Below are 26,730 nucleotides of genomic sequence, written 5' to 3'. Positions count from 1 at the left end.
ACCGCTGAGCCAAACTGGCCAGGGAAAATTTTTTTTTTTTTTTTTTATCCTCACCCGAGGACATTTTTCCGTTTTTTGTTCAGATAGAGTGGGAGGGAGAGAGAGAGAAACATCGATGTGAAAGGGACATATCGAGTGGCTGCCACCGCACGACCAACCAGGGCCGGGGACAAACTGCAACCAAAGTACGTGCCCTTAGAGGGAACCGGACCCGGGTCTCTCAGGACCGCAGGCCGATGCTCTAACCGCTGAACCAAACCGGCCAGGGCAAGCTGGGACATTTTTGATTTTTGTTCTAACATGTAGAGTTTCAAAGTTATCATTCCCATGCTTACAATAAGGAAAAAGCTCAAAAAACTGAAAATCAACTTTTCTTATGTTAATCAAATAACTGAGGTCACATGGCAAAAATGTTTCCCCTCAAACTGGAAGACAGACATAAAATTACAGAGAACCGCAGCTTACCATCACAGCCCGCTGGGAGCAGAAGCCCCAGCCATAGTTGGTAGCTACATTTTAAGCTGTAATTGACAAAATGCTAGAGGCTCAGTCTAGAATAGCCTACAAGTTAAAAATCTGATTTGGCCCAGTGTTAAGAGACCCCCACTTTTGTGAGTTTACCTCCAGAAGCCCCAAAAGTTTCTCAATGTGAAGATCTAAGAAAACCCCCCTTGTGCTTTAGAGAGGAGAAAAGTAACAATTTTTAAATATGCACATTAAATAATAATAATCAGAACAAAAACCAATACAATTGAAAATATAAAGTCAATAAAGACAATCAATGAAACCAAAAGCTGACTCTTTGAAAAGGTCAATTATATTTATAAACTTCTAGCTAGGCCAAACAAACAAACAAGCGAAAAATAACAGATTTAACACAATAAATAAAAGAGAAAATATCACTACAGATGCCATGGATCTTAAAAGAATAATAAAGGAACACTACGAACAAGTTTATACCCACATGTTTGATAAATGAGATGAAATGAAACAATTCCTCATATGAAACAACCTACCAAAACTCACAGATGAAAAAACAGATGATCTGAATAGAGGCATGTCTATGAAATAAATTGAATCAATAATTATTGACACAAAGCACTTGGCCCAGATAGTTTTATTGACGGAGTATACCAAACATTTAAGGAATAAAATATATGAATTCTCTACAATATCCTCCAGAATACAGAAACATAGGAAATATTTCTGATCTAATTGTATAACTCCTGCATTACCCTAGTACTAAAAGTAGCAGATACATGACAAGAAAGAAAAAAATAAAGATCACCATTTTTATAAATATAGATGTAAACATCAACAAAATATTAGCAAATTGAATTAAAATACTGTATGCCATGACCATGTTGTATTTACTCCTGCTAGGCAAGGCTTGTTTAATATTTGAAAATCAATTAATGTACTCCATCACATCAACAGGCCAGAGAAGAAAAATAATATGATTATTTCAATAGATATGGAAAAAGTACTTGATAAGATCCCAAATGCATTTATTTTTGATAAAAACTCTCAGACAGATAGGAATAGTTTTCTATTTCAGCCTGATTTTTAAAAATCTACAGAAATTCTATTGGCTATTGTAAATAATATTTCAATGAACATAGGGTTGCATATATTCTTTCAAATTAGTGTTTCAGGTTTCTTTGGATAAATTCCCAGAAGTGGAATCTCTGGGTCATAAGGCAGTTCCATTTTTAATTTTTTGAGGTAACTTCAAACTGCTTTCATAGTGGTTGCACCAATCTGCATTCCCACCAACAGTGCATGAGGGTTCTCACATCCTACTAATGGCAAGAAAGTAGATAATTTCTCCTTAACATCAGGAATAAGGCAAGGATATCTTCTCTCGCCACTCCTATTCAACTTTATACTGAAAGTTTTAGCCAAGCCATAAGGAAAAAAAAGGTATAGAGTTTGAGAATGAAGACATGAAACTCTTTGTTCTCAGATGAGATGACTGTCTATGTGGAAAAAACAAACAAAAGTATATTTGAATTAATAAGCAATGACAATATTGTTACAGGACACAGGTTAATACATAAAGTCAATTGCTTTTCTATATACCAGCAATGAGCAATTGCAATTTAAAATTTTGAAATAAGCCAGTCAGAGAAAGACCAAGTATCACATGATCTCACTTATTTGTGGAATATAATGAACAGAATAAGCTAACGAACAAAATAGATCCAGAGACACAGACTGACAAAGCTCAGAAGGGAGGTGGGATGGAAGGGCGGGAGGAGATAAACCAAAGAACTTATATGCATATGTGTATAACCAATGGACACAGACAACAGTGAGGTGAAGGGGGGGGGGCATGGGAGCTGGGAGGATGGTGTCAATTGGGTAAAGAAGGAGGAACATCTGTAATACTTTTAACAATAAAGATAAATTTTAAAAAAAGTAAATTAAAAAACAACAATGCAGTAACATTGCCCTGACCATTGGTTGAGCATCATCCCTGTCCCATGTACCTAGAGGTTTCCTGTTGAATTCCCAGTAAGTGCACATGCTTGGGTTGTGAGCTCAATCTTCAGTAGGGGGCATGCAGGAGGCAGCCAATCAATGTTGCAAGGTTGCTCTCTCTCTCTCTCTCTCTCTCTCTCTCTCTCTCTCTCTCCCCCCATCCCTCTCCTTTCCTGTCTCTCTAAAATCAATAAAAATGTATTTAAAAAATAAAAGGCAAAAAGGCAACACCATTTACATTAACACATAAAAAAGAAGGAAATCTTACCTTTTGTGACATCATGGATGGGCCTAGAGATTATTATGCTAAGTGAAATAAGCCAGTCAGAGAAAGACAAATACTATATGACCTCAATTATATGTGGAATCTAATGATCAAAATAATCTGACAAAATAAATAGAAATAGATATTCCGTGAGTATACACGGAACAGACTGACAGCTGTCAGAGGGGAGGTGTAGTGGGGGACCAGATTAAAGAAGGAGAAGGGATAGTCAAAGAACATATATGTGTAGCCCATAGACACAGACAATAGTTTGGTGATGGCTGGAGGGAAGGGAGAACGGGGACTGGGGTGGAGGTGGGCAAAGGCAGTGCAGGGGGGGGGGGGGGGGAATGGGGACATCTGTAATAGTGTCAATAACAAAAATAAAGTAAAAAAAGATATAATTCATAAACAAAAAAGGCATAAAAATAAACAAACAAATAAACACATACAAGATCTATATGACAAAACCTACAAAATGATGGTAAAAGAAACCAAAGAGCTCTAAATGACTTGTCATGGATAAGAAGACTTGATATTATTATAGTATCAGTTCTTATCTGCTTGATCTTTTGATTCAAGATAATCACAATAAAAACCCCAGCAAGGTTCTTTGTGGATAAAAAGCAAACTAATGCTAAAGTTCATATGAAAAGATAAAAGTGGTCCAGAGTAGCCAACACAATACTGAAGAACAAAGTTGAAGGCCTGACATTATCCAACTTCAAGACTTACAATAAAGCTACAGTAATCAGCATAGTGTGATATAGGTGAAATAACAGACAAATATATCAGTGAAACAGAATAGAGAGGTAAGAAATAGACCCACGCAATTAAAGTCAACTGATCTTTGACAAAGAAACAAGGCAATTCAGCAGAGAAAGAATAGGCTTTTCAACAAATGGTGCTAAAGCAACTGGACATTCATATGCAAAAAAATTATTCTAGACACTGACCTTATACCTTTCAGAAAAATTACTTCAAAATGAATCACAGATCTCAATGTAAAACCCAAAATTATAAAATATTTGGAACAGAGGAGAAAATCTAGGTTACCTTGGCAATGAGTTTATAGATACAATATCAAATGCACAATCAGTGAAAAAAAAAACAACTGAAATATTAGATTTAATTACAATTTCAAATGTGTGATGTGCAAAAGACACTATTAATGCCCTGGCTGGTGTGACTCAGTTGAGCATCGTCTCATGCATAAAGAAGTCACTGGTTGGACTCCTCGTCAGGGCACATGCCCAGTTACAAGCTCAATCCCCAATAAGGGGTGTGCAGGAGGCTGAGGATTGATGTTACCCTCTCACATTAATGTTTTTTCTCTCCCTCCCTCTCCTTTCTTGTCTCTCTAAAATCAATAATGAAAACATTTTTTTTTTAAAAGACACTGTTAAAAGGATGGAAAGAGAAGCCATAGACTGTGAAGAAAAGAGCCTGGCTGGTGTGGCTCAGTGTACTGAGCATGTCCCATGGACTGAGAGGTCTGGGTTTTATTCCTGGTCAGGACACATGCCTGGATTGCAGGCTCGATCCCCAGTAGGGGGCGTGCAGGAGGCAGCTGATCAATGTTTCTCACACTGATGTTTCTATCTATCTCTCCCTTCCTCTCTCTCTAAAAAAATCAATAAAAACATATTTTTAAAAAATATGAAGAAAAAATCTGAAAAGATGCCTCAGCTAAAATATACGGTGATAGAAAATATGAATCTGAAAAAATACTCGATATTATATCTCATTGAGGAATTACAAATTAAAACATCAATGGAACACCTATTAGAGTGGCTTAAACTCATAAATCTGACACCACCATAGAGTGTCAAGGATAGTTAGCAATAGGGACTCATTCATATTCATTGCTGGTGGAAATGCAAAATAACATAGTTACATTGGGAAAGTTTGTGAGTTTTTAATAGAAACTAAACTTAATCTTACCATACAATCCAGCAATCACATTCCTTGATATTTACTCAAATAAGTTGAGAGCTTAGATTCACACAAAAACCTGTACACAGATATTCATAGCAGCTTTCTTCATGATTGTCAAAATTGAAAGCAACAAAAATGTCTTTCAGTAGGTGAATGGATAAAAAAACAAAATTACATATGTACAATGAAATATTATTTAGTAGCAGGAGAATTGAGGTATCAAGTCCCAAATAGACATGGATGAACATTAAATGCATATTTTTTTAAGTTACAGAAGTCAGTCTAAAAGTGTATATACAGTTATGATTGCAATTATAAGGCATTCTGGACAAGGCAATGCAATAGAGAAAGGAAAATGTTTTGCTGTTGCTAACAGGAGGAGGGGAAAGGAGGGAATAATTATTAAATGGAGTAAAGACGATTTTAAGAAAGAAAACCTTTTTTTTATCCTCATCCGAGGACATTCTTCCATTTTTTGTTCAGATAGAGTGAGAGGGAGAAAGAGGAAGAGAGAGAGAGAGAGAAACAACGTGAAAGGGACACATCGAGTAGCTGCCACCCGCACGACCAACCAGGGCCGGGGACAAACTGCAACCGAGGTACGCACTCTTAGCGGGAACCTAACCTGGGTCTCTCTGGACCACAGGCCAATGCTCTAACCGCTGAGCCAAACTGGCCAGGGCAAGAAAACCTATTAATATAAAGGGCGGGACAAAAGTAGGTCTATAGTTGTTCATATGGAAAATAATAATTAATAATAATACAAGAATAAACTACCTTTCATGTACTCACAAATGGTAACCTTATTTTGACCCCACCCTGTAACTTTGTAATGTGGACACATGACATTACACATTTGGCAAAACTCATGGACTTTAGTTAATAATAATGTTTTCTATATTGATTCATGAATTACAAAAAATGTATCACAACAAAGCAAGTTATTAATAATCAAAGAAACTTTGGAAGGGAGACTATATATGACCTGTCTTTACTTCTGTTAGATTTTTCTGTGAACCTAATACTGATATAAGAACTGAAGCCTATAATTTAAAAGGAGGAAAGAAAAACATGTTATAGCCATTGTGGAAAATAATTTGTTACTCAAAAAGTTAACACTGAGCCAGCAATTCTACTTTGAGGTATACACACCAAAAATTTGAAAATTTTTGTACATGATTGTTTATAGCAGCAGTATTTACAATAGCCTAAAAGTGGAAATAATTAAATATCTGTGAATGAATGAATGGATAAACAAAATAGCAGGTCCACATAATGCAATTTTACTCAGCCTTAGAAGGGAATAAAGTACTGCTACACGAATAATCCTCAAAAGTATTATATGTGAAAGAAGCTAGACACAAGAGATCATGTACTTTATGAAACTATTTATATGAAATATCCAGAATAGAAAATCCATATAAACAGAAAGCAGATTAGTGGTTACAAGGGGATGGGGAGAGGGGAGAAAAAGGAAGTAACTACATAATGGGTACAGGGTCTCCTTTTCATGTCATGAAAATGTTTTGGAATTAGAAGTGATGTTTGCACATTATAAATATACTAAATGAAACTGAATTATATATTTTAAAAATGGTTGATTTTATGTTATGTAAATTTTACCTCAATTAAAAATAAAAAAAAGTAAGGATTCTTTTAGGTGAGGTATCTTCAACTGGCCTATTTAAAGGCAAGTTTCTATAAACTACTATGATCAGTATGTTTAGATCATCTCAAATGTGTTGACATTCAAAGAAGTGAGCTGCTGGAATCTGGAAAATCTTACATGCAAAAGCATTTTATTTCAGAGAAATATGGTGGCTAACAATGTAATGCTGCTTGAACTTCAATTTAATCATCTATTAAAAGTGGATGTTACATCAAACTAAAAAGCTTCTGCACAGCGAAAGATACAATCATCAAAATGGAAAGGCTACCCACTGTATGGGAGAACATCATTGCCAATGATATATCAGATAAGGGGTTAATTTCCAATATATATAGAGTGCTCATACAACTCCACAAAAAGAAGACAAAGAACCCAAATAAAAAATGGGCAGAGGAACTAAATAGACACCTCTCCAAACAGGACATACAAATGGCTAAGAGACATATGAAGGAATGCTCAACATCACTAATCATCAGAGAGATGCAAATTAAAACAACAATGAGGTATCACCTCACACCTGTCAGAATGGCCGCCATCCACAAATCATCAAACAACAAGTGTTGGCAAGGGTGTGGAGAAAAGGGGACTCTAGTACACTGCTGGTGGGAATGCAGACTGGTGCAGTCACTATGGAAAACAATATGGTGTTACCTCAAAAAATTAAAAATTGAACTTCCATTTGACCTAGTGATACCACTTCTAGGAATATACCCTAAGAAGCCTGAATTACCAATCTGAAAGAATATATGTTCCCCCATGTTTGTAGCAGCACTATCTACAACAGCTAAGATCTGGAAACAGCCCAAGTGTCCATCAGTAGACTATTGGATAAAAAAGCAGTGGTACATATACACAATGTAGTACTATGCAGCTGTAAGAAAGAAAGATCTCTTATCTTTTGAGACTATTTGGAGGGACCTGGAAAGTATTATCCTAAGCGAAACAAGCCAAACAGAGAAAGACAAGTATCATATGATCTCACTTATTTGTGGAATATAATGAACATAACAGTCTGAGGAATGGGGTAGTCCCAGAGACGTGGAAGTGGGGTACAGACTGACAATCCCTAGAAGAGGGTGTAGTGGGGGAGAGATAAACCACAGAACTTATATGCATGTATGCATGAACAGTGGACATGGACAACAAAGCTGGGGACAGGGTGGGGAGGGATGGGGAGGAGGGAATCAGTGGGGGAAGAAGGAGAAACATCTGTAACAAAAATAAATAAATTAATTAATAAAAATAAAATAAAAAAATAAAACTTCCTGTCAAGCACATTAAATTAGACGAGGGGAAAGATCTTAACAGAGTAGTTCTCAAACTTTTGTCTGTCAGTATTATCTGGAGGGTTTCTGGGCTCTGTCCTCAGAGTTGTTGATTCATTTAGTCTCCAGCAAGGCTAGATAACTTGCATTTCTAAAGAGTTCCCTGGTGATGCTGATGAGAACCAGTACTTTAGGTTATCATTGTTAAAATTTCGTATTTCAGACCAAAATCATGAAAACAGGCATGTCATTTATGGTAAAATTATGTAAGTGCTGAATAATGTTTCCACGTATTATTAATAAAAAGAACTGATGCACTTAATTTTTTGCACTCATATTTTAGTTTGTTCAAGGTGTTCTCTTAACTACTTTGACCTTTAATAAACCAATTTACTGAAGTTCTTACTCAAAAATGTAATTATCCCGTAAAACATTATTCTACATAATCTTCTATGCTAAGTCAGTCATATCAAGCACTAGTTTTCCTTTTGGAAACTTTTTGATGATAGCTTAAAATGTGAAAAACAACAACAACAGGATTTGTGAAAGAAAGATCAGTATTTCTTCTACATATAGCATGAACAACACACTCAAAAAAGCAATTTTCACAGAAAGCAGTCTCTCCCATGTTTTAAATTACGTTTACTAATGTTCTTGTAATTCCGGTAAAATGTTTTAAATTTCTGATTCAGGAGAAAGCTCTTTTCAACCTTATATTTTGTTACACCACATTTCTGAAGCTTAGAACTACACAATTCTCTAGGTATTCTCTAGGTATTATGAAAAAAATATATATATATATATATATATATATAAAATGAATTTCTATAGTAACTTTATCCTGAAGCTGAATTGACTGGCTTGTAGATTTGAGTTGGAATTCCCACTGCAGCATTTCTGTGTATTAAAATTGTATGCTACTAGATGATACAGAGCATCACAATAGGAAATATATTATACAGGGCAGCACGGAAATTAAAGTTTAAAAACAATAAAGCAATTAATGTGATATGATAATTTAAGAGGAGGAAAGTAGGCAGTGTTGGCAATATTATGATGACTGTATTTCTTCACTAAAAGCTGCAACTGTCTTCCAGATGTCAGCACTGGCTGCACTGAAACACACAGGTTACTAAATGAGAACCAAGAAAAGAGATTTCTGACATCAATAATGCACATAATAAATTATTTCCTCCAGGCATAGATGGATTGTAAAGGGAAACTAGCAGAACCAGGATCTGCAGTCATTCATTTTGTATGGCTAAGGAGAAGTGTGTCTGGAAGCTAAACTAGTATATGTTGAGCCTGTATGATATTCTAAAATTTTTGCCAAATTTAAAGCTGACTGCGAAGGCCTTAGAATTAAAAAGGTAAAAGAGTGAAGACAAGCATACAAGTCCAAAACCCAGGATGTATATAGTGCAAAACACTCATACCAGAGATATCACAGTCACAAATTCTAATTGTATCACTATGGGATATTTATTATGGGTCCAAATGCAAGAATATACAATCCAAAGTGAAAGAGAATCAATTCTCCTCCGATGTCAGATGGAGCTTTCAAAAAGGCTGGCACTTTCTGTTTTATGTCAAGACAAATTTCAGCCTTTAATAAAGATAAAATAAATATCAAATTTCGTAAGACTAATTTTGGAGGAAATTCAAGTCTTATATAATTAGTAAAAAATAATCCCTGAAGCAAAAAAATATGTGCACTCAGAAATGCAAGAAAGAATGTGGCACAAAGAAGACAATTATATTACAAAATATATGTTATGAGACAAACTTTCCATTCTGGAACATTTCTGCTGCCCTGTTAGTTTTCAAAATTAACTGTGTGCAATTAAAAGAGTACAACATAAGATATATAAATGTCAAGTCACTATGTGGTATACCTGAAATGAATATAACATTGTACTACAACTATACTTTAATAAAAAATAAAATAATAAACTTTAAAAAAAATACACCTCTTTAGAACACATCTTGAAATTTACAGGTGTTTTCCTTGTCCGTGACTGTGTCCATGGAACAACTTCCACCTGCAAAGCAGCTGTTATGTCACTAGTTACTTTACCATTGCACAGCAGCAAGAGGGCCCAAACAAGTGTGTTCTTCTACAATACAAATCTACCGCTATTTTAAAATAAGTCTTTAACCTGCAAAGTTATTATTTGTACTTCAAAGAATGTCATATAAATTGCATCTGTATACTAATGTGAGGTAGAAAGGAAGGTATGACTCCTAAAAGTAAAATATGTCTGGATAGATGATTGGGATCATCTGTGCTGCTTTTTGGTATTATGATAACTAAGTATTAGGATGAATAGGAAAGGCTTATTTGAAAGCCACAAACCACAGAACACCTCATACATGTGATGCTTAGAGCAGCAGGTTTGTGATATGTTGAGTACACAATTTTACCTAGCAATATACAAAGTGTAGTCAATCACATCTTATTCACTTAGAGGGTATTTTAAAAGTAGAATTATAGACCTCATCTAAGAGCTTGGTTCCAACCCCTGGCTGCACATTATAATTACTTGGGGAGTTTCTGGAAAATAATGATAGCCAGGCTTTGTCTCATACCAATTACATCTTAAATATCTGGTGTTGGGACTGGACATGAGTGTTTTTAAAAAGATCCTCAGGTGATTGTAATATGCAGTTAGGGTTAAAAACCAATGATAGTGAATCAGAACCTCTGGAGAAAGACATTGAAAGTAGGCTGTATTAACTCCCGAAGTGATTCTTTCACACTTTATGGTTTGAGGACCATTGCTTTAGAACATCCTGACTTTTTCTGTGAAGACGGCTTTCAAATGTTAACCTAATTTTCATCTTCATTGTTCAATACAGATGCTGTGTAAGGTCATAGTCTTTCAGTTGTAGATGCAACTTTCTGGTGATCACATGAAATAACATATATTTAATCAAGCTCTCTTGGTTGTTTTTCTTCAAGATTAAGATTGATTGATAAAGAACTGTGGCTTTGGTCAACTGCATTCACGTCTTACATTCTTGTAGTGTTTGTGAGTCTTTGAGATTCCTACTATAAGCACAGGGCTGTGATGTGTGAAGTTGTAGCTACTGAGAAGAAACATGTACATACTGTAAGCAATGTCTGAAGTACTATTTCTGACAATTACTGGAGAATGAAGGTAGAAGCAATAGTGAGAGTTTATTTGGCAACAGTTGCTTATTTATATCTTAGTTGCTTATTTCTCACTGAGTTTTCCATTTATCAATTTAGGCCAGAGTATGAATGATAATTCATTTTACTTTTTTTCAGGCTTCTTGACTTTCAGTGGACTTACAGACTGTGGGCTTCTATTTTTAGATAGGGTACCCATTAGAAATTCCAGGTAGAGAGCAGTTTAATGAACACAAAGTGATTAATTTGCTTAATGGCCAAATGGAATTTTCCCTAAACAAGATGTGTTTAGGGGGAAAATACATATTGAAGCTTCAAATATCTCTTAGACTCAGTTTAAGGAAGACCCTAAATGCTATAATCAAAACTTTTATTTGGAGGTACTAGGAAACCAATGATATAATTAAAGCTGCGCCTTGAGAAAATCAATGTGACAGAATGTGATGGTAGATGAGATGAAATGCTATTTCAGTGGCCCAAGACTAAAAACAGATAGACAGAAACAAAAGCACGACCTATTGTGGTAGTTCCTTACTCTTCCAAGCAAATGGTAAGGCTGCACTTCCACATATACTTGTTCCATTTGAAGTTAAGAGAGGCTATATGGCATGCTTTGGCTAATAAAATGTGCAGTGAGTATCCTCTCAGGTTGGAAGTTTTAGTGTACAATTTGACATATTTCCTTTTCTTAGCTTCATGCATGTGTCAAAAAGATCTTCCGTAAGCACAGATTTCTAAGTTACTACAATGAGCAGAACCCCTCTGCCAACCAGTGTTTTACATGTATAATAAGAACGAGAGAAAACCTTTGATGGTTTAAGTCAGGTATCAGCAAACTAAATCTTGTGAGCCAAATCTGGCCCAATGCCTATTTTTGTATACCCCAGGAGCTAGAATTTTTCTTTTCTTTTTAAAATTACATATATTGGGTAACATTGATTAATAGATGATTGGATAAAGAAGATGTGGTACATATACAATGGAATACTACTCAGCCATAAGAAAAGATGAGATACTGCCATTTGTGACAACATGGATGGACCTTGAGAATGTCATGCTAAGCAAAATGAGTCAGACAGAAAAGGTTAGAAATGTTTGTTATTTTTTTTCACATTTGTAAAGGTTTGAAAACAATAAAACTAAGTATTTCATGGCAAGTGAAAATTATATAAAATTCAAATTTCAATGTCCATAACGTTTTATTGGAAGTCAGCCAAGTTCATTTGTTTACAAATTACTTATGTTTGTTTTCACTCTAACTGCACAGCTGAATATTTGCAAATGGAGACCTTATGTGGCATTTTCATTGTTCTACTCTCCTGCTTGGCATAGTACACATCATAGTGATCTAGTTATAAATTGACTGTGTTTAACTGTAATATGTATTATTTTACCATGGTATTTCATTTCATTTTATCTTTTTGTTACTCGTGTATACCAAGCATGTTAAAAATACAAAATGAGCCCTGGCCAGTTTGGCTCAGCGGTTGGAGAGACCCGGGTTCGGTTCCCGCTAAGGGCACGTACTTCGGTTGCAGTTTGTCCCCGGCCCTGGTTGGTCATGCGGGTGGCAGCCACTCGATGTGTCCCTTCACGTGGATGTTTCTCTCTCTTTCTCCCTTCCTCTCTCTCCCTCCCACTCTATCTGTACAAAAAATGGAAAAATATCTTCGGGTGAGGAAAATAAAAATTAAAAAAAATACAAAATGAAGAGAAAAATAAACTTTGAAAGATATGCATTTAAGGCACAGTGGAGTTATGGCTTATTCTGTTATCAAATTATATGAAAAAGCATTGTGTTTATTAAGTAATGACACTATAGTTGTGCTAAAAGAATACAATATATTTTGACACTATCAAACAGCATATATCACAATGTTTCCACCTCACAGGAAAACAATGGTCAAAAATCAGAAAATTTTAAGCAGGATATTTTATCACAACAGAATTTCTTCACATACATGCAAAAGAAAATGATTGAGAGCAATACCAATAGTAAATTTAATAAGAAGGGAAATGATTTTAAGTACTTTTCCTTGGCTCTTGATGAGTTGAGAAATGTCACCAATACTGCTCAGTTGTTATTGTTTATTTAAGGAATCAAAGCTGAGTTTGAAGAGAATGAATAAATAGTCTTTATGAATAGTATGCATGCAACAACTACAGGCAAGAATGTTTCAAGTAAAGGAAACATTAATTCAATATACCTTTAAGTGGAATCTGTTAAGATGTGCTAGAATTGATTGTAGTAAAAATATATGGTGTTTACTACATATATGGGGTTGTAAAGGGTAAAGGGGGTCAAATATATGGATATGAAGGTAAATTTGACTTTGGGTGGTAGGCACACAATGCAATACACAGATGATGCATCACAGAACTGTACACTTGAAACCTATATAAACTTATTAACCAATATCACCCCAATAAATTTAAGGAAAAAATATATACTTTAGAGTTGATGTGGGAAAAAAAACATATATGTGTGTAGAAAAAGGCTAATTGAATAAATGTATGAAGATTGTGAAAATGTAAGGTATATAAAGCCTATGTTTATTTATTGCATTATTTATTAGAAGGAACTTTATAGGAAAAAAAATCATGTATTATTGAACCAATAATATCAACAGTAAATTTCATTCACTTTAATGGATTTAACCATTACCAGTTTTGTGTATTTTTTGTTCGAAATATATGCTGAATATCTAGACTTGTCTATTACACAGAAGTTTGATGAATTAGCAGTGGTGAATTTTATTGTGATTTTTAAAAATCTGGGCCAAGACTGAAGTTTTTCTGAATGAGAAGAACTGCACCCAACCACTATTTACATTAAATGATTTTGGTAATTAATTTTTGCTGTAGAAGTCATAATATTTCTTAATATATACAACACAGAATTACAAAACAAAACAGCACTTATATGAGAAATATATAGTATGATAAAGTCACTTTAAACACAAGTAATATTGTTTGAATGACAAGAAATGTCAAGCTATTTCATTCATTCCCCATGTTACCAAAATTTAAAACAAAAAGTGAAATGTTTGTTCCCAAGCAAATTTGCAGCAGATATATTTTCTGCATCCCAGCAATATTTTTGGACCTTGATATAAGTGCAATGGAAATTTTAGCATTTCAAAATCTATTTAACTGTACAACTAATGAGCTTCCATCTAAACTTTAATTGGAAGTGATTAGTCTGCAATGTAATTTTATACTAAAACAGAATTCAAGAGAAACATCTAATGGAATTCTACAAATACTTTTCTAGTATATATTATGTTCAATTAAAATCATATACCTTTGGATTAATATCAGTATTTGGAATACCTATCTGTATAAAAACACGTTTCCTAGATTAAATATGTAAAATCTCATTACACATCAACGTGAACAGATGAACATTTGCAATTAATTCTGATGGTAGAGAACACTGAAATGCTATCCCCTTACAAATTATATCATTTTCATTACTAGACCTGCATCATAAAACATTGTACTCAATTATCAATATATATTGAATTTTGTTAACAAGATTGTGAAAATTTGTTTTCTTTTTGCTTATAGAAGTACCTACATAATATCTTCAACTTTGTCTTTTGTCTCATAAATCTTAAAATGCTTATCATCTGGCCATTTACAAAAAGAGTTTGCCTATCCTTACATTAAACCACTGAGATTTTGGTGTTCTTTTATTACTGCAGCAAAATCTAGTTACATCCTAACTAGAGTACAAACGAGATAGGAAGAGATGAAAGATAATGCAGAAGAAAAATACATATGAATTAAAATTTCATTAAACGCGTAAGATAGAAGAAAAGAGTCTTTCAACTTATTATAGTCTAAGAGGTGAGTATAAAGAGGTTGACATGAAAAGAAATAACAAAATTTAGTGGAATAGTTATTTTCCAGTTAATTAAAGAGTTTGACATGAAGAGAAATAACAAAATTTAGTGGAATACTTATTTTCCAATTAATTTTAGAAATATTGATGTTAACATGCTGATAGTGGAACCATATGAAAGACTCACACATGGGAAATACTGAAAGTATATTTAATGAGTATTTTCTTAATTGACAACACTGCCACCACTCTTATAAATTAAAATAAAACTGACTTAGAGTAAAAAGCACACTTTCAAACTCATTTTTTTTATGTGAAGCAATTGCTCTAAATATAAATTAGAGAAATAAAACAAAAATATTTAAAGCAAAGGATTACAGTAATATTTTTTAAAGTTTAGGTGAATGACATCTAAAATAACCTCTACTACACATAAGTTCCTTGAAGGAAAAATCCAAATCAGATTTACATTTATATATTTCACAATGTTTGCTCACAGTACACAACCTGGTATTTGTTGAATAAATGAACAAACAAAGCCAACTAATATATTTACTCATCCAAGCTTAAATTAATGAACCATAAGAACGTGGACATCCAAATATAACATATTTCTGTGTCTGCCTCTTAAAACTGCCTCTGTTGTTAATTAGAATGCCTAGTGTGTGGACACATAGAACATATTCATGATATTATTTTTATACTGAACAATCTTTATATTTACTTCACACTACATGTAGATATTTTTTTCACTGTCAACCTTAGCATTATAGAATCATATTTAGCAAAACATACTGTCCGATTTTGTAATGTTTCTTTACGGCAACTTTCTTCAGAAAATGTCCACCTAAAATCAGCAACTTTGTTGTTCATAGATATTAATCTCAATTATTGCATTAGCAGGATTTAAAAGAAACTCACATCTTATTTCAGGTTAGTTTGGTTAACAGAGCAACTGCTTTTAACTTTCTGCCCTCTGAGAATTTTATCATAATCAAAAAATAAATATACTCATAACATTGGGAGAATGTATATGCCAATAAAAGCAGGAATCACATCTATTCTTTTCATTCAGTGCTTTAGAACACTAAACAGATATGTCACACTTTGACTTGTAGTAAGATATGTGGTAGAGATAATGTTTGGGAGAAAATGGTTCCATTCATGGCATCAACCAAATTGCTTTTGGCTTTTACAGAGTTCTCGAATGCACTGTTCCAAAATGAGAATTTAAGTATAGAGAAAAATAAAAAAAGGTTCATCAGGCATAGAAAATGTTTTTTCACACTGTTTAAAGGTCAGATGAACCCTTCTAAAAGGTAATTTACTATAAATAAATTTGCATTTAATAATAAAACACAACAATGACTATTTCTTTGGTAATATCAACTCAGTGCTGGAAAATTATAAGCCAAGTCTCCTCTTACAAAACTCATCAAAGGTATTAGAACTTTTAAATAAACCACCCATAACTGTTATATAGCCAATTAATATCTTTCCAACAAGAAAAATAGAATAGAGTGATCGCTTCGGCAGCACATATACTAAAATTGGAACAATACAGAGAAGATTAGCATAGCCCCTGCGCAAGGATGGCACGCAAATTCGTGAAGCGTTCCATATTTTTACAAAAGATCGGTAACAACTACTATGGACAATTAAATGCAACAAATTCGACAATCTAAGCGAAATGGACAAATTTCTAGAAACATAGTCTCCCAAAACTGGACCAGGAAGAGATAGAAAACTTGAACAGACCAATAACAACAGAAGAAATTGAAGATGTAATCAAGACTCTCCCAGCAAACAAAAGCCCAGGCCCAGATGGCTTCACAGGGGACATTTACTGAACATTCAAAGAAGAACTAACACCAATTCTCCTCAAACTATTTCAAAAAATTCAAGAAGAAAGACTTCCAAACTCGTTTTATGAAGCCAGCATAATTCTAATCCCAAAACCAGAAAAAGACACTACAAAGAAAGAAAACTACAGGCCAATATCCCTGATGAACATAGACAACAAAATCCTGAAAAAAATACTAGCAAATCAGATCCAGCAGTACACCAAAAAAATTATTCACCATGACCAAGTGGGATTCATCCCAGGGATGCAAGGCTGGTACAATATTCACAAATCAATAAACGTGATACACCACATAAATAAATTGAAGAATAAAAACCACATGATCATATCAATAGATGCCGAAAAAGCCTTCGACAAAATCCAGCATCCATTTATGATAAAAACACTCAGCAATCTGGGAATAGAGGGATCATATCTTGACATAATAAAGGCCATATATGAAAGACCTACAGCCAACATCATACTCAATGTACAAAAACTAAAAGCATTTCCCTTAAGAACAGGAACAAGGCAAGTATGCCCACTTTCGCCACTCTTATTTAACATAGGACTGGAAGTCTTAGCCACAGCAATCAGACAGGAAGAAAAAATAAAAGGGATCCAAATTGGAAAGGAGGAAGTGAAACTGTCATTATTTGCAGATGACATGATACTATACATACAAAATGACAAAGACTCCATCAAAAATTTACTAGACTTAATAAATTAATTTGGAAAAGTAGCAGGATACAAAATTAACGTCAAGAAATCGATGGCATTCTTATACACCAATGATGAACTCACAGAAAGAGAAACTAAGAAAACAATCCCATTTACCATTGTCGCAAAGAAATTAAGATACCTAGGAATAAACTTAACCAAAGAAATAAAGGACCTATTTGCAGAAAACTACAGGTCATTGAAAAAAGAAATAGAGGAAGATATAAAAAAGTGCAAGCACATACTTTGTTCATGGATTGGAAGAATTAACATCATTAAAATGTCCATACTACCCAAAGCAATCTATAGATTCAATGCAATCCCCATCAAAATACCAACGGCATACTTCAAAGAATTAGAACAAGTATTTCAAAAGTTCATATGAAATCAAAAAAGACCTCGAATAGCCACAGCAATCTTGAAAAAGAAGAACAAAGTTGGAGGGATCACATTACCAGATTTCAGGTTATGCTACAAAGCCACTGTAATGAAAACAGCCTGGTACTGGCACAAGAACAGGCATATAAACCAGTGGAACAGAACAGAGAACCCAGAAATGGACTCAAGGCAACATGCTCAATTAATATTTGACAAAGGTGGCAAGAGCATAAAGTGGAGTAAGAACAGCCTCTTTAATAAATGGTGCTGGGAAAATTGGACAGCTGCATGCAGAAAAATGAAAGTAGACCATCAACTTACACCCTACACAAGAATAAACTCAAAATGGATAAAAGAGTTAAATGTGACTCATGAATCCATAAAAATCCTAGAAGAAACTGTAGGCAACAAAATTTCAGACATCATACGCAGCAGAATTTTCATTGATACATCACCTAAGGCAACAGAAACAAAGAAGAAAATGAACACATGGAACTACATCAAACTCAAAAGCTTCTGCACAGCGAAAGATACAATCATTAAAACGGAAAGGCTACCCACTGTATGGGAGAGCATAATTGCCAATGATATATCAGATAAGGGGTTAATTTCCAATATATATAGAATGCTCATACAACTCAACAAAAGGAAAACAAAGAACCCAATTAAAAAATGGGCAGAGGAACTAAATAGACACCTCTCCAAACAGGACATACAAATGGCCTAGAGACATATGAAGGAATGCTCAACATCACTAATCATCAGAGAGATGCAAATTAAAAGAACAATGAGGTATCACCTCAAACCTGTCAGAATGGTCGCCATCAACAAATCATCAAACAACAAGTGTTGGCAAGGGTGTGGAGAAAAGGGGACTGCTGTAGGGAATGCAGACTCGTGCAGCCATTATGGAAAACAATATGGTGTTACCTCAAAAAATTATAAATTGAACTTCCATTTGACCCAGTGATCCCACTTCTAGGAATATACCCTAAGAAGCCTGAAACACCAATCAGAAAGAATATATGTACCCCCATGTTTGTAGCAGCACTATCTACAATAGCTAAGATATGGAAACAGCCCAAGTGTCCATCAGCAGACAAATGGATAAAAAAACAGTGGTACATATACACAATGGAGTACTATGCAGCTGTAAGAAAGAAAGATCTCTCATCCTTTGAGACTACATCGAGGGACCTGGAGAGCATTATCCTAAGCGAAACAAGCCAAACAGAGAAAGACAAGTATCATATGATCTCACTTATTTGTGGAATATAATGAACGTAACAGTCTGAAGAATGGGGTAGTCCCAGAGACGTGGAAGTGGGGTACAGACTGACAATCCCCAGAAGAAGGGGTGTTGGTGGGAGAGATAAACCACAGAACTTACATGCATGTGTGCATGAACAATGGACATGGACAACAAAGCGGGGGACAGGGCGGGGAGGGAGAGGGAGGGGGGAATCAGTGGGGGGGAAAGGAGAAACATCTGTAACAAAAATTAATTAATTAAAAAATAAAAATAAATAAATAAATAAAAAGGGAAAAAAAGAAAAATAGAATAGAGAAAAGGAATAAGGAGGGAGGATCCAAGATAGTGGTACAGTAGGACCAAACTGAAAATACAAGTGAAATATAGATCAACCTGAATAGCCAACTGAAGACTAACTGAACAGAAATCTTATAACCAAGTATTTACAGAAGAAGCCTCAATGAGCCCAGTAGGAAGAAAAAATAAGTGTAAAGGTCTGGCCTTACTCCCAGGGATGGTGGCTGAGATTCTGGAGGGATAGCTCAATTGCAATGGTTCCCCCTAAATGAGAACTTACAACTGACACTACAGAAAAATGAATCATTAAAGAATACTATGAACAAAAATTTGTCCAAAATTTGACAATCTAGAAGAAACAGATAAATTTCTAGAAGCATATAACCTTCCAAGATTGATCCAGGAAGAAACAAAAAATGTAAAAAGAGCAATTACTAGCAAAGAAAGAGAAGCAGTAATTTAAAAACTGCCAATGAGAAGATGGTGGTGGAGAGGACCAGAGGGAGGGTGAGTGTGTGAGAGAGTAAGCTAGTGGGTGAGAGAGTGTGAGTGGAAATGAAGGTTGATGACCAAACCCCAGCAGTGCAGAGCTGTGGAGCAAAAGGTTCCTGTACTGTGGACTGGAGCAGCCTGCTACCAGGGTAAGCGGCCCTTCAGGGCGCTTCTCCCTGAGCCTCTGGGAGGTCCCACCATTTTGGAAAATCCCGGGTCTTCCCTGGGAGGAGGCAGTGGGAGCTTCTAGGGCCCAGTAACCTGAACCCACCAGCGCACCTGGCACCATCGGACCAGTAGACACTCTGAGTCAACACAGACCAGTGCACAGTAATGGAGCTCCCAAGGTGCCAGTCACTGAAGCCTGAGACAGCCTGGAGCCCAGCACCATCCCCCATAGCAGCAGCCCAATCAGAGTACAGATATACCCCCAGCAACAGAGGCTGGGGAGCAGACATCCATCCCCAGACAACAGAAGCACAGACCAGCAGCTGAGACCCATCCCCAAAAACTACAGCAAAAGCTGAGCAGGAGTTGAGCCCCATGGGGTAGCAGTACTCCCCAGCCACCAGCTGCAGGACCTGGGGCTCCACAGAGGCTTGTGAGGTCCAGCAGCTCACAAGTGCAGTGGGAAGCCAGAGCCCTAGAGAGACTGGTGCTAACCAACTGCCCTGCAGGGTGCAGGGACACCAGAGAAGCCAGTACAACCCAGCAGGGACTGCAATCCAGTTACCCGTGGGACCTGCAGGGTACTGAAGCACCAGAGAGGCCTGTGCAACCCAGCAGGGACTGCACGATCTAGTTACCCACAGGGCTGTGGGGTGCTAAAGCACCAGAAAGGCCTGCATGACCCAGCAGAGACTGTGTCATCCAGTTACCCACAGGACCTGCAGGGTGTTGAAGCACCAGAGAGGCCTGTGCAACCCAGCAGACCATGACATAGGGATAGAGCCCGGTCCCAAAGGGACTGGGCTATCCAGTTACCTGCGGGACCTGCAGGGTGCTGGGGCACCAGAAAGGGCTATGCAACCCAGCTGCACACAAGATAGGTGAAGAGGATGTGAAAATGCAGTCAGAATGAATAGAAGCTACGCAGATGATCTCCCAGGACCAAATGGGAATCACAACTAAAATAAAGACAAATCCTCGGAAAAAAGCAACAGAAAAGCAACAGGGCAGGACCGTATAACCAGAGACACTGGTAGGATCTGCGGAGGCACGAGAGGGAGGCGCACTGGGAGCCCATGGACAGCAGCGGTCTTAGCTGTGAGCAGCGCCCTTGGGGAATAAAGACCAAGCCTGCTCCACAGCTCAGAGAGCCCGGACAGAGCTCTAAAATAGCCACAGCCACTCACCTGGGGGCTACGGCAGAGAAAGGGCAGACTGGGCTGGAACTCTGTGGGGACACCCGGGATTTGGAGGGCACTCAGAGTTTTTGCTGAGTTGTGGCCACAAAGGACTCTGGCCAGTGTGCTCCTTCTCAGAGCTGAGGGGGGAAAGCAGCAGCCCCCCCACCCTCAGAGATTCAGTCTTTCCCAGGTGAGGCAGAGAAATGCAAATTGAGGCTCATTAACAACCAGCATCTATCCCACCCTCTGGAAACTTCTTATGCAGAAAACCAGGGCTACGTTCCAAGGCACTGAGTAACTGAGACTACTAGCCACCAGGAAAAAGCTAGAGGAGAACTGAACCTTTCCTGGGCTTGCAAATCTACCCAGGAAAGTAAGACTTGACAGTGGTGTTTAACGTGGTCCCACCCAGGCTCATCCAGACCCAGTAGAGGGAGCCACAAACAGCAGAACACCAACATCCACAGGGAAAATTTGGCAGGCTCCAAAACCTACTGAAATAGCCAAAATGGTCAAACAAAGAAATAAATCCCAAATGAAAGAACAAGGCAACTCTATCGAAGATGAGATCAATGAAATGCTGCTACGTAAATTATCAGAGGTAGAGTTCAGAGCCATGATCTTGAGGAAGCTCAACAGCATGAGTAAGGACATCAGCACCATGAATAAAGATATAGAAACATTGAAAACCAACCAAGTGGAAATGAAGAATGACATAGCAGAAATAAAGAACACATTGGAAGGATTAACTAGCAGAGTAGAGGAAGCTGAGGACCAGATCAGTGAATTAGAGGACAGGGTAGAAAAAATCAACCAATCAGAAAACCAAAAGGAAAAAACAATTAAAAAACAGGAAGACAGCTTAAGAGAACTGTGGGATAACTGGAAACATCATAGGAGTCCCCAAAGGGGAAGAAAATGGGCAAGGGTTAGAGAATATATTTGAAGAAATAGTAACAGAAACCTTTCTTTACTTGGTGAAGGAAGGAGGCATTCAAGTTCAAGAAGCACAGAGAGCCCCAAGTAAGAAGAACCAAACAGACCCACACTAAGACACATAATAATTAAAATGCCAAAAATTAAAGACAAGGACAGAATCCTAAAGCAGCAAGAGATAAGCAACAGGTTACCTACAAAGGAAACCCCATAAGGCTCTCAGCTGACTTCTCGACAGAAACACTACAGGACAGAAGGGAATGGCATGAAGGTAATGAAAAACAAGGATCTGAATCCAAGACTACTCTACCCAGCAAGGCTATCATTCAAAATAGAAGGTCAAATAAAGAGCTTCCCAGACAAAAACAAATATAGCACCAAACCAGCACTGCAAGAAATGTTAAAAGGACTGCTGTAATTAATGAAAGAAATAAGAAGAAAAATATAAACTACAGTAAACAAAAATGGCAATAAATAAGTACATGTCAATAATAACCTTAAATGTAAATGGATTGAACACTCTGAACAAAAGTCACAGAGTAGCTGATTGGATAAAAAAAGCATGACTCATATATATGTTGTTTACAAGAGACCCACCTCACAATAAAAGATTCAGATAGTTTGAAAATGAAGAAATGGAAAAAAAATCTTCCAAGCAAATGGAAAGGCAAAAAAGCTGGGGTAGCAATTCTTACATCCAATAAAATAGACTTCAAAATGAAGGCCATGGCTAGAAAAAAAAAGGCCACTACCTAATATTGAAAGAATCTATCCAAAAGGAAGATATAACCTTGGCAAACATATATGCACCTAACGTAGGAGCACAAAATATATTTAAAAAGTTCTGGAGGATTTCGAAGGAGAAATCGACAGCAATACAATCATAGGAGGGGCTTTAACACCTTGCTTACATTACTGTATATATCCTCTAGAAAAAAAAAATTAACAAGGATACAGAGACTCTAAATGATTCACTAGATTAAATGGACTTTATAGATGTCTACAGAGAATTAACCCCAAAACTTCAGATTTCACGTTCTTCTCAAGTTCACATGGGACATTCTCAAAGACAGACCACATGTTAGGATACAAACTAAGTCACTACACGTTCAAAAGACTGAAATAACTGTGTTCATCAGCTTATTTTGTTCATTATATTCCACAAATAAATGAGATCATGCTGTGGTATTTGTCTTTCTCTGATTGGCTTATTTTGCTTAGCATGATACTCTCCAGGTTCCTCCATGTGGTCTCAAAGAATAAGAGATCTTTCTTACACGTGCATAGTATTCCATTGTGTATATGTAGCAGAGCTTTCTTATCCACTCATCTACTGATGGACATGACACTTAGGGCTGTTTCCAGATCTTAGCAATTGTAGATAGTGCTGCTATAAACATAGGCATACATTATTGCATGTGTTCCCCTTTTCCCCTCTTTGTTCACCTCCACCTCCCACTCTCTTGGCCTTTACCAAACTATTGTCAGTGTTCATGAGACATGCATATGTTCTTTAGTTAATCCCTTTACCTTCTTTATCCAGTCACCCCCATGTCCCTCCCCTTGGACAACAGCTAGTCTGGTTCCATGTATCCATGCTTCTGGTTCCATTTTGTTCTTCAGTTCATTTTGTTCATTAGATTCCACATATTAGTGAGATCACATGGTATTTGTCTGTCTCTGACTGGTTTATTTTGCTTAGCATAATACTCTCCAGGTATAACTTCACCTTATTGAAATGTAATTTCTTCATCTGAGAAACAGTTAATTTCATAAATCCCTTCTAGGCAACAGTATGTACTTCTACTTCACAATCTTTCCTTCAGCCTTCACTATAGATAATATTCTAGTTTCCAAATAAGCAGAGAGGCATAAAAGTTAAGAAGTGATTTAATTATGCAAGTAAAATTAAAAAATGGAATGAGCTCTAGCCTCTGACTTTCTTCTTCCCATTCAAATATTAAATCCTGTACAGACATAAAGTTTCACCAGGCCAAATCATATTTCCAATTATTACTGAATCTCATTTTTTTCCAACTTTGACACACAATACTGTAGAACATAATAAATTGAGTTAGTAAGGTTTAATTGCCAACACTCCTAAGATATACTGTTGCTGTTAATATTAATAGAAGCAAAGTCTTTGTAGTCCATTAGTTGTACAATGGTCAAAAAATATATGAGGACCAATTCAAACCTTTCTGATGTTACTGGAAGATATTAGATGTTCCTCTCAAAATGAGGAACAACTGTCAATTTTTCACTTAGCGGCTATTTCTACAATTCTATTTTTTTCTGATTTATATGATACATTTTTATTTCTAATGCTTACTTATGCACATATAGCTTATATAGAGAAATCATCAATATCATCAATATGCACACAAGGGGAAAAAAAAGATTCTGCCTTGGGTTCAATTATAACTGGTACCAGTCATTTGGTCTCCCTTTCCAATAATTTTTGTCCATGGACCAAGATAAAATATTTCATGGTTCTATGGGCCCTGACCCAGTGAATCTCTCCTTGGCTTAGTTTGGGACACTGTTTAAAGAACCAAGGCATGATAAACCCAGGTTTAGACAATGAAAAGAAAGCACACTTACTTAAACTGAACACAAATCTTTCATGATATGAGTGGAGAAGAACAAAAACATGGCAGGAAGAGGTAGCTATATCCTAGGTCATTTTTCATTCTGGTTCCCTCTCTGTTTGGTGGTCAGTCACACTAATGAACCTGGGAATTACTGTAGTTTATTTCAACAAGAGGTTCAATTCTGACCCCCCTCCTCTTTTCCAACAAAAGGATGATTCAGCAAGATCATGCTAGTGTATGTGTGCAAGAGATAATTACACTAATTTGTAGCTCATGATCCTATCAGTTAACTTGAATTGCTGAAACCAAAGATTTCTGAGGAATCAGAGTTTGAGATAAGTAAGAGTTAATGGGCCATTCCAGAGATCATATCTGTTATCATGAAAGATAGTTCAAATTCATACTTTACATGAAAAAGTTTAACTATGATGGTTCACTTTGGTAGTTGCCAAGTGAAGTGATTAGTCTCAGAAGAATATATTTTTGTCTGAAGCCATTCTATAGCAGCCATGAAAATGTCACTCTCAGAGCTCATACTTCAGGGAGCATAACAGACAAACAGCCTCAGCTGCTACACTCTGACATCCATAATCCTATTAAAATTGAGTTCATTCTTCCCATGGGCTTCTCCAAGACAGCAACTGAGAATGGTACTGATGCAATTCCATTCCTAGAAGATGCAGGACATCTCTGACAAGTGTCTGACTTGCAGACAACCCACTGAACTTGACAAAATTTGTTGAGGTCTGTACTTCAGACTAAAACATTCCAAGTTAACTTTAGACCTTTCTTCCTCCCTCCCCTGCCCTCCATTATTTTCCAGGTTACCAGGGTCAGATCATCATCATGGTCTGATGGCTTTCACAGCCTCCTCAGTCTCCCTTTCTATTTTCTTTTACATGAATTATCCCCAAGAAATTTATTGCATGTCTAATCCCTTCTTGTCTTCTGCTACTAATAGGATTCAGAATAAAATATAATCTATCCCTATCTCTCTCCTTCTCTGACCATTTCACAATTTTCTATAGTAGGTTATATATAACAAATATGACAACTCTTTCCATTATACTCTGAGTTCTGTAAAAACAATATTCCAATGATATTTAAGCACATGCTTAAATTTATGTTCTTCTTGTATTTACTAGCATCAACAGCTTTATAATATCACTCAAGCTCAGCTGAAGACATTCTAGTGTTCTCTCCAATGTTTTCAGTATTTGGATCTTTTGAAAAAAATAAAACATACACAGACTGTGATTGTGTCACATGGCATTTACTGTCTGTTCACTGATATCGTCAAATACATAGCATAGAAGATTCCTTTGAATTCCTCTTTCATGTTTCAAAATTCCTGAAATCAGGAAGTTTGATGAATCTAAATTGATAAGGACTAAAATGGTCATACAGGAGCAAGTTGCATTCAAGAAGCACATTTATTTATTTGATTGATTGATTGATTTAAAGAAGAAATGAATGCCCCATAACTAATAAATGTCAGAGCAGAAATTAATGAAACACAGAACAGAAAACTAATATGAAAACAATGAACAAACTGAAACTGGGATATTTGAAAAGATCATAGAAATGTACATATCTTAATCTAAACTAACAGAAAAAATAGAGAAGACTCAGATTGATAAATCAAAAATAACAAGAGGACATCACTACTGACCTTACATAAATAAATGGCATTATTTAGGAAATATTAAGAACTGGATAACAACAAATTAGATAAATAAGATATAATGGACATATTTGAGAAATAAAAAACCTGCAGAAACAAGTTCAAGGAGAAATAGAAAATATAAGCACACCTACAACATGTAAAGACATCTAATTATTAATTTTAAAACTTCCCTAAAATAAAAATCTTGGACAAAATGGCTCACTGGTAAACTGTACCAAATGTTCAAAGCAAAAATTAATACCAATCTTTCACAAATTGCCCCCAAAATACAAGAGAGTGGAATACTTTCCAAATTATTCTATGAGGAAAGAATTATCCTGTTAGCAAAATCAGGCAAAGATATAACAAGAAAACTGAAAACCAGAATTTCTTGTGGATATAGACATAAAATTTTTCATTGAAATACTAGCACACCAAATCTTCTGACATTTAAAGAGATTATACACCATGCATGAGTGGGATTTATCCCAAGAATACAGAGTTGGTTTCACATATTAAAATCAATTAATGCAATACAAAATATTACTAGAATAAAGGACAAAAACCACAAGATCATCACA

The 26,730-nt window shown here is 36.0% G+C and overlaps 1 non-coding gene and 1 pseudogene across 1 annotated transcript; both read left to right on the top strand.

Moving 5' to 3' along the window:
• The window catches only part of LOC118636083, a 51,001-nt pseudogene that overhangs the window by 20,242 nt on the left and 4,029 nt on the right, over nucleotides 1–26,730 (top strand).
• Nucleotides 16,143–16,249, top strand: LOC118636712. The gene has a single exon (XR_004960699.1). It is a non-coding gene; the product is annotated as a U6 spliceosomal RNA (small nuclear RNA).

This window comes from Molossus molossus, unplaced genomic scaffold, assembly GCF_014108415.1.
Source record: "Molossus molossus isolate mMolMol1 unplaced genomic scaffold, mMolMol1.p scaffold_m16_p_2, whole genome shotgun sequence".
Classification (NCBI taxonomy): Eukaryota; Metazoa; Chordata; class Mammalia; order Chiroptera; family Molossidae; genus Molossus; species Molossus molossus.
This window is presented reverse-complemented; position numbering and strand designations above follow the sequence as displayed.